Here is an 8,460-nt window from a genome sequence, read left to right on the forward strand (position 1 = left end):
GCCCATTTTTCAGTCAGGTTGCTTGTTTTCCTAATATTGAGTTTTAAGAGTTCTTTGTGTACTTTGGAGAATAGTCTTTTGTCAAATATATCTTTTGCAAATATTTTCTCTCACTCTGTAGCTTATCTTCTCATCCTCTTGATATTGTGTTTCACAGACCAGAAGTTTTATTTTTAAGTTCAGTTTATTAATTTATTTCATAGATTGTGTCTTTGGTGTTGTATTTTAAAATGCATCATCATACCCAAGGTCATCTAGATTTTCTCTTATGTTATCTTCTAGGAGTTTTATAAGTTTGTTTTACTTTTAGATACATGATCCATTTTGAGTGAGTTTTTGTAAGAATTGTAAGATCTGGTCTAGATTCTTTTTTTTTTTTTTTGCATGTGAATAACTGGTTGTTCACAGATTTGTATTTTAAGGATGGGCCATTTCAATATTTCCATATGTTATAATTCATTTTGTCAAAGTCTTCCATAGTTGGCATTTTTTTCTAGAAAGAATAACACTGTCCTTTTAAGATTTCAAGTAACATTTCAACAAATATTTTTTTAAAGTGGTACACAGTATGCAATGCACACATTGCTGTTAATATTCAAATAACGAATACAGCAATAGATCTATAGATATGAGAATTGGAGAATATAAAAAACTGAATAAAATTTTCGATCCTTAAAAGTATTTTTAAGGATAAATAATAATTAATATTTGAGTTTTACTTGTATGATTTTTGTGTGGTAAAGGTTGGATAAAAATTGTCAAATGACTTGCATTTTTCTTTCTTGTTAAATGCTTTCTCATGTGGAAAGTTGTCCTACATTGTGTCAAAAGAATAAGCTGTCAGATTGCTAATGTTTAATAAATTCTGAGAATAACTGCCATGTACTATACTAATTTGACCTTTTCAGAACTCTAAATTTGATTGGATGGACATTTCTCTCCTATTTAAAAACTCAAACCCCTGTTGGGAAGAGCTAGAATGACCATCTGTTGAAATTCAGAATACTAAAAAGGTTAAAGTACACAACCAAATGCTTCAGAGAATATTTCATAATTATTGTTTTCCATCTTATTTTCTGTCAAAAATTATGAGAACTTGAGATGATGGTATAAATTCAAATTTCATTATTTAGAAAAGAAAAACTAAAGTGAGCATATTGTATAAAGTGTTATATTGAAGGCTAATATAAAAAACATAGATAATCCTTCTGCTATTTTAAATACATAAAACTGTTACATGAAATATACATTAACATATTAAAATATATAGAAATTAAATAAAGGAACGAAAAACTACTGTTGATAAAAAGAAAATGAAGTAAGCACACAAACTTAAGATATAGAGGCATTTAAGTATATGCTAATGAATTAAACACAAAAATACATTTGGATACTCAAGACTGACATTTTAATGCTAAACTAGGGACATGAAAGAAATATGTTTTTCAGAAGGCAAAAGGTAAAAACTAGAAGTGAGCTATTTTATAAAATAAGGAAAATAGAAAAGCTTTGTGGAGAGAAGGAAGGAAGACAGAATGCAGGAAGGCAGGAAGGAAGGCAGGAAGGAAGGCAGGAAAGGAGGAAGAGAAGAATGAAAGAAGAGCTAAAAGAATAAAAAATTTCTTGTTTGTCCAGGCAAAAAAGAGAGATCACGCCTCTGCCTGTGACTCAGGCCGTGACCTGCATGGGTGGAAGTACAAATACACATCTGGGTTTAATGTAACATTACTCTTACTAAATCTTTATGGGATCTAAGAGATATTATAACAAAGAAATAACAATAAGAAATAGAGAAGAGCAACATTTAAAGTTGTTTGAAAGAACGTTCACAATTAAAAAATATATGATCTATTTGAGAATATAACGGTTAATCAAAATTATATAGATTTGAGTGATTGCAGAACATTAAACAGAAAGGAACTATTTTGAGATAAACAGAAGACAGAATGCCTATCAATAAATAAGTAACAGCAATACTAAGGGCAGCAGTCTACTTTTGTCAGGTACATTAGAAGCCAGAAGGGAATGAGTCAATTATTTAGTGTTTATACCTATAACTGTCATCACAGAATTCAATAGGCTAATAATATTTTTTATCTTGCTCTTTTTTCAGCAAGCCCAAACTCATTAAAGGCAATATCACTCACCTATGATAAAAGGGATAAATCAAAAACATATATTTTAATAATAACAAAGATATACACATATTATTTACTTTTTAGTACATAATGACAGAGCATATTTCCCAATGAAATGATATCAAATTTCATGCATCCTACTCATAATTTAACATGAGAATTGCTTAAACATTTAAAATTTTGGTGAATCAATATATAAATACATACGTGACTATATAAATGTAATATGTTTGCCATTATATTTCTCCTAATTTGGTTATTTGTTAGAAATATCTGGTTGTTAATGGCAAGAAGAATTATGACCAAAATTAAAAATTTTTCTCCTCAGTTTAATATAGTTCTTATAGGATGTGAACAAATTTTTTCAAGACAATTTATACAATAGCAAGAAAGAGATATGATAAAATTCATTAAAAATCTTTTGCACAGTCTACAAAGAGTTATATTTGCTTTAAAAATGGTATAAGATCTTATTCTGAATCTAAAAAGTTAAAAGTTACATAAACAAGTCAATGTTAAGTACTTTAAATAAGTCAATAATCTGATTATTAATTGACTTGATTAATAATACACTTCCTAACAATTGAAAATGTATAGCAGGTAGAAAAGAATAATTTATTCTTTTCTACCTGCTATACATTTTCAATTGTTAGGAAGTGTACATTTGTAATGCAATACAGATAATACAGTAAGAACTAATCATCACTAAAAAGTGTCAGGCCATGAAGTTCCAACATACGATAGAATACTGGATAGAGTTTCTTCATCATTTTGCTGTTTATGTGTCCTTCTGTAGCTCCAATTTTACCTCTGAAATTATTTTTCTTCAGTGTGAAAAACTCAGTATAATATCTCTTATAGTGCAGGTCTATAGTTGTTAAATTCTTTCTTCTTCGGATGTCTGAAAAGTTTTTTTTCTTTATTTTCTTCTCAACACTATAATTTTTGATACGTCACTGGTTCACATTATTTCTAATAAGAAATTAGCAGTCATTCTCACTCTCTTCTAATGTAATATGTTTCCATCCTATCTCAGAGCTTTTTTCAAAATTTTCTTAGATTTTTCTATCTAATTGAAAACATTTCAGCCCCATCATGAATTATCAAATATTTCTTTTTCTTCCTTTCTTCATATGGAAACCCACTTAAATGCTTCAATATTGTCCCACTGGTCCCTGAGTAACTGTTGAATTTTTTCAAAATTGTTTTTGTTTCAATATGGATAATTTCTGCTGTGACATTTGGACATGTGAAGTTTGTGATGAATATTTGAACAGAAAGGTTGAGTAGGTAGTCAGAAATTTAAGACAGAAGTCTGGACTACAGATAGACATTTTATTGTGATCTGAATTTAGATGGTATTCGAAAACTGGTAGTGGATGATCATCAAGGGAATGAGTGAAAGCGAAAGTTGGATAGTGCACCCTGGAGTGCTCCAAAAATAAGAGATTGGGAGTACAAGAGGAAGCTGCCTAGGAGCTTAATAAGGATCAAGCAGTAAAGCAGAAAGAGAATTAAGAGTGTGTGGTATGCCTTGGTGGGGAGTGTTTCCAAGAGAAAACAGCAATCAGCTGAGTCCAAAGCCACTAGTTCAACACGTAAGATGATACTGAGAACACACTGCTGGAATGACGTACTTAGAAATTTTTAGTGACCCTGTCAAATGTAGATATGATGAAGTGTCAGAGATGAAGATTGTAATGGCTATTGAAAAGATGAAAGAACAAAAATGTATGCATATGCACATAATTTTCCCATATATATTTCATTTACATATATTGGAAAAATAGTCATCCATTGGTATCTGCAGGAGATTGGTTCCAGAACCCTCTCGGATGCCAAAAGCTGTGGATGCTCAAATCCCTTATATAAAATGGTGCAGTATTTACGTATAACCTATGCACATTCTCCCATATGTTTTAAATCATCTATAAATTGTTTATACTATCAAATATAATGCAAATGCTATTAAATCATTGTTCTATTATATTATTTAGGGAATAATGACAAAAAAGTCTGTGCGTGTACAGATGCAACTATCAAAGGCCTAACTACATAGTACACATCAGCAACACAATTAAAAAATTTTTTTTTGATCCTTAGTTCATTGAATCCATAGATGTGAAACCTGCAGGAAAAGGGGGGGGCTGACTGTATATACTGACAGAATAATGATCCCCCCAAAAATGTTGATGTCCTAATATCTGAAACCTGCGACTATGTTACCTTACACGGCAAAGGGAATTTGCTGGTATGATTATGGATCTTCAGATGGGGAAATTCTCTTAGGATTATCTGAGTTGGCTCAACATAATCATAGAAGGTATTATAAGAGAAGCAGGAGAATCAGGTCAGAGTAATTTGAAGATGCTATGTGCTGGTTTTGAAGACAGAGGAAGAGAACACAAACCAAAGAAATGCAGGTCACATCTTTAAGTTGAAAAAGGCAAGGAAACAGATTCTATCCTAGATTCCCCAAAAGGATGCAAATCTACTAGCATCTTAATTTTAGGTCAGTAAAACTCACCTCAAACTTCTGACCTTCTGACCTGTAGAAGTATAAAACAATAAATTTCTGTTGTTTTAAGCCACTAAATACAGGGTAATTTCTTTGCCCACAAAAATAGGAATTTTTTTATTATATACAATAATTATATATATAATTCCTACAGTTCATTATTACATTTATATATAAATTCTAACTATTATGCAAACTCGGATCTTTAGTATCTAGTTCTTTGGCTGTCAGATATTAACTGGGACTTACTTGATGAAGTTCTCATTTGGGATTTAATGTCTATAATAGTTGTATATCATGTCCTACTATTTATATAAGCTAATAAATTTTGAAAAACTCCTACAGAGAACATTGTATAAGACTTACACATCCAAATCATTAATAATAATATAACTTAATGCATTTAAGATTTTGTATCAGATATTCTAAGGGGCCATCCATTATAATGTGCCAAATTAAAGATATAAATATGGAACAACACTTCACTTACATAAAGACACTCTATGACCTGCAGGTCTCCCTAACAGTCTACACAGGGCAATGTGCCTATGTGCACCGCTCCTATGCCACAGTAGAAAGACCCAGCTCTCCATGAAAGACAGATATATAATAGACACGTTGACTGGGTGCCACATGAAGCACAGTCCTCCAGCAAAGGAAAAAGAGTGTTTTTAAAGCCTGAAACAGAGAATGACAATCCCACAAAAGGCAATAAACCCTGCACAAGCTGTTAGGACTCTTTATCTCTTGGTAAGGAAGTGTTCCAAGCCCAAGATCAGTCTTATGCTGCCAAGTAAGTTTGAAAGACTACAGCACCTGAGACTCCTTTTCCCAACACATTTTTTTTTTGCTTTGGGAAATTATTTTTACTTCATTAAAAAGAAAATTGAGACCATCAGAAAGAAATTTCAAATCTTCACATTTTGCTACTAATTCAAATTTCTTTGTGCTATTTTATTATCTCTTGTATTCTTCCATTCAACTTGAATGGAAGAAGTAAAAGTCTATTCTCTTAACTACCTCTATTTCCTGAGATATTACTCTTTTGTCCTTTTTTTCTTTATTACCTTTCCATTACACAACATTACAAATGGGGCTTATAGCCACGTTTTTCACCTTCCTTCACATCCAAATGATATTTGTCCACCTTCGAGCCTTAGCCCTATCAACAAAATTCCAACATTTGAGAACATAAATCTACCAATAGCGTTTTCATTAAATTCATTTTTTGATGATAACTGATAAAGTAATTCATGAATTTTTTATATTTTTAACCTTTCCTACAGACCTCAAAGATAAATGCAAACACTGGCAATAGAGTATCAGACCAATTGGATTGCTTAAGTAACAGATCTGATGTTTACTCTCAAAGTGGCAAGTTCATAACTCAACATTTCATCTGTTTCTATTCTTCTTTGTTGATCTAACCCATGTGCCTGTTTATCTGTATATGTAAAACAGCACACTGTTTCCATACATAACAAGTTTTTGAAAGGCAACTACAATTTTTAAAACCTCATGAGCATTTGAAAGCCTAATAATAAAAGCACAGGACAGGTTTTTAGAGAATTAAAATATTCAAGTAATTGAACAAATGTTTTTGAAAGTGATGGGAAATGGTTGGCTAATTCTCTGAAATTCCATAATAATTACACCTGCAATTGAATGAATTAATGCAGCCTTACTGAACACTGATTTTAACAGGTTGTGGGGTTCTAGTCTCAAACAATTTGTTTTGGGCCCAGACACCAGGTTAAAGATATTGAGAAAACTCAAATGATTTCCTTTAATTGGCTGTGAGATGCATGGGTATGTGTCCACTCATGTGAGCAGTAAGATTATTGCGATCATGTCAAATAAATAGACTGTGCTTGAATTATTGGAGTCAATTCAATTTGCTCCATCATAATTACTTAAATATCTGTAATACAGCAGACAGCTTAGAGTAAATTATCATTTAGAATCTGTCCCTGATTCCATAACACAAAATTTCAGAGAAATGCCCTCTAGGTATATACTAAGTGGCATGTGGTTTCATCTATTTCCAGAGGTAATTAGACAAGAGATGTTTTTTAAAATTGAGAAAACAATTATCTGGGACATGGAAACCTTTTTTTTAGCAATTGTATGGCTGATTGAATAACAGCAACAATAAAACTTTAGGACACACTCTTAAAAAAAAATAGGTATTATGCATTAGCCATATTTAATACATTTTTCGACATGTTAAAAATTCTTAGATCTTATTTGCTTTATTGCATTTTCAAAAATAATGGCATTGTTCATTCAATATCTTACCAGTGAATTTGTAATCAGTATTTCGTTGAAGAAATACTGAGAAATAACCAATATCACATTAAATGCGTGAAAAAAAGCTATCACAATATTTTATATTCCAAATTTTTGAAAAAATAAAATAACCACTCATATTTAAATTGTGCCTTGTTAAAAGTCCACATTATATATCTCTAGAGAGACCCAATATCTAAAATACACTTCATATACTTTAGGAAAATATAAATTATAAAATTTGATTTAAAATTTTTAATGATAAAACATCATGAGGGATAATTAAATGTTAAACAGTATTTTAACTCTAGATATATATTATGAAAAATTAGCACTAAGAAACATCTTTCCAGGTGTCAGAAATTTCTATTTTGTATGAGCAACAAAAGAACTATCATTTCTCTATTTTTATTAACTATCACTGTGACTCTGGTCAGCCTGTGCATAAGAAGCTTGGTTCTTAACCAATTTGGGGAATCATAAAGGGTATAAAGTATCAAGAAATCCAAGAACAACTTCATACTATCTGTGAACATTTTCTTCACAAGTTGTTAGCTTGAGAAATTGACTTTTCAGAAGGCAAACTTCAATAGGATAGAGATATTTATTTTGGGGGGTATATCTAGCACTTAGAAGAGTACATAGTTAATGATAAGCATGCACTAAATATTTTTTTAATAAATTTGAAAGGAAAAAAATCACGAATCCATTGAGTTGATTTATAATTGTTATATGATTTAAAGCATAGAATTATGAATAACTTATGCTTGTTGACATACATGCAATTAAACCAAGATGATTTTATAAATTATAAAGCAAAATAATCGATAAATGTATATAACTATTTATTCTATGTGACAGCTTATTTTTTTAGGAGCAACTTTTCTAAAATATAAAGTTAAATGTTGCATTAATATGAAGTGATCTGTTAGTATCTCAAGATAAAATTCATTCTTAGATATAGAATTAAATATTTAAATGTTCATATTTATGTTTTTTTCACTTATTCATTTGATTGTCTTTTCTTTGAATATCGTCAGTGTACAGAGTTCTCTAATTTTGATGGTCCACATAATTTAAGAGTGAAATAATCTATAATTCTGAAGAAAACACAATTTTGTGAAAAGTCTTCTTTGCTTGTTGAATATTATGCTCAATACTATTGAGCTGCTAGAAATTGATATATACATGTCAAGTTCTTATTACAGCTTAATATATTATTAGTTCATTATAGTCTCTTTTTATTTTTTTCTCACTAGGCAAAAACTATTGAGTAAATTGTTTACATCATTGCCATTTTTTTGAAATCACATCAGCTCAAAATGTATTGAAAATAAATCAATTTGTTGTCTCAAAATAAACTTCTATAGTAAGTTTTTACTATAGAAGTATATCTTAACTGGTAAAATATTGTAATAGAAGCATAATGTTTGAAAAAATAATTCATGGTGACATTACTTCAGCTGAATATGCTTATCTGTATATGAAAATTTATACTTTTGAGTTGATGGCATC

The sequence above is a fragment of the Pteropus medius genome, unplaced genomic scaffold (genome assembly GCF_902729225.1).
Source record: "Pteropus medius unplaced genomic scaffold, Ma_sr-lr_union100, whole genome shotgun sequence".
NCBI classification, from domain to species: Eukaryota; Metazoa; Chordata; class Mammalia; order Chiroptera; family Pteropodidae; genus Pteropus; species Pteropus medius.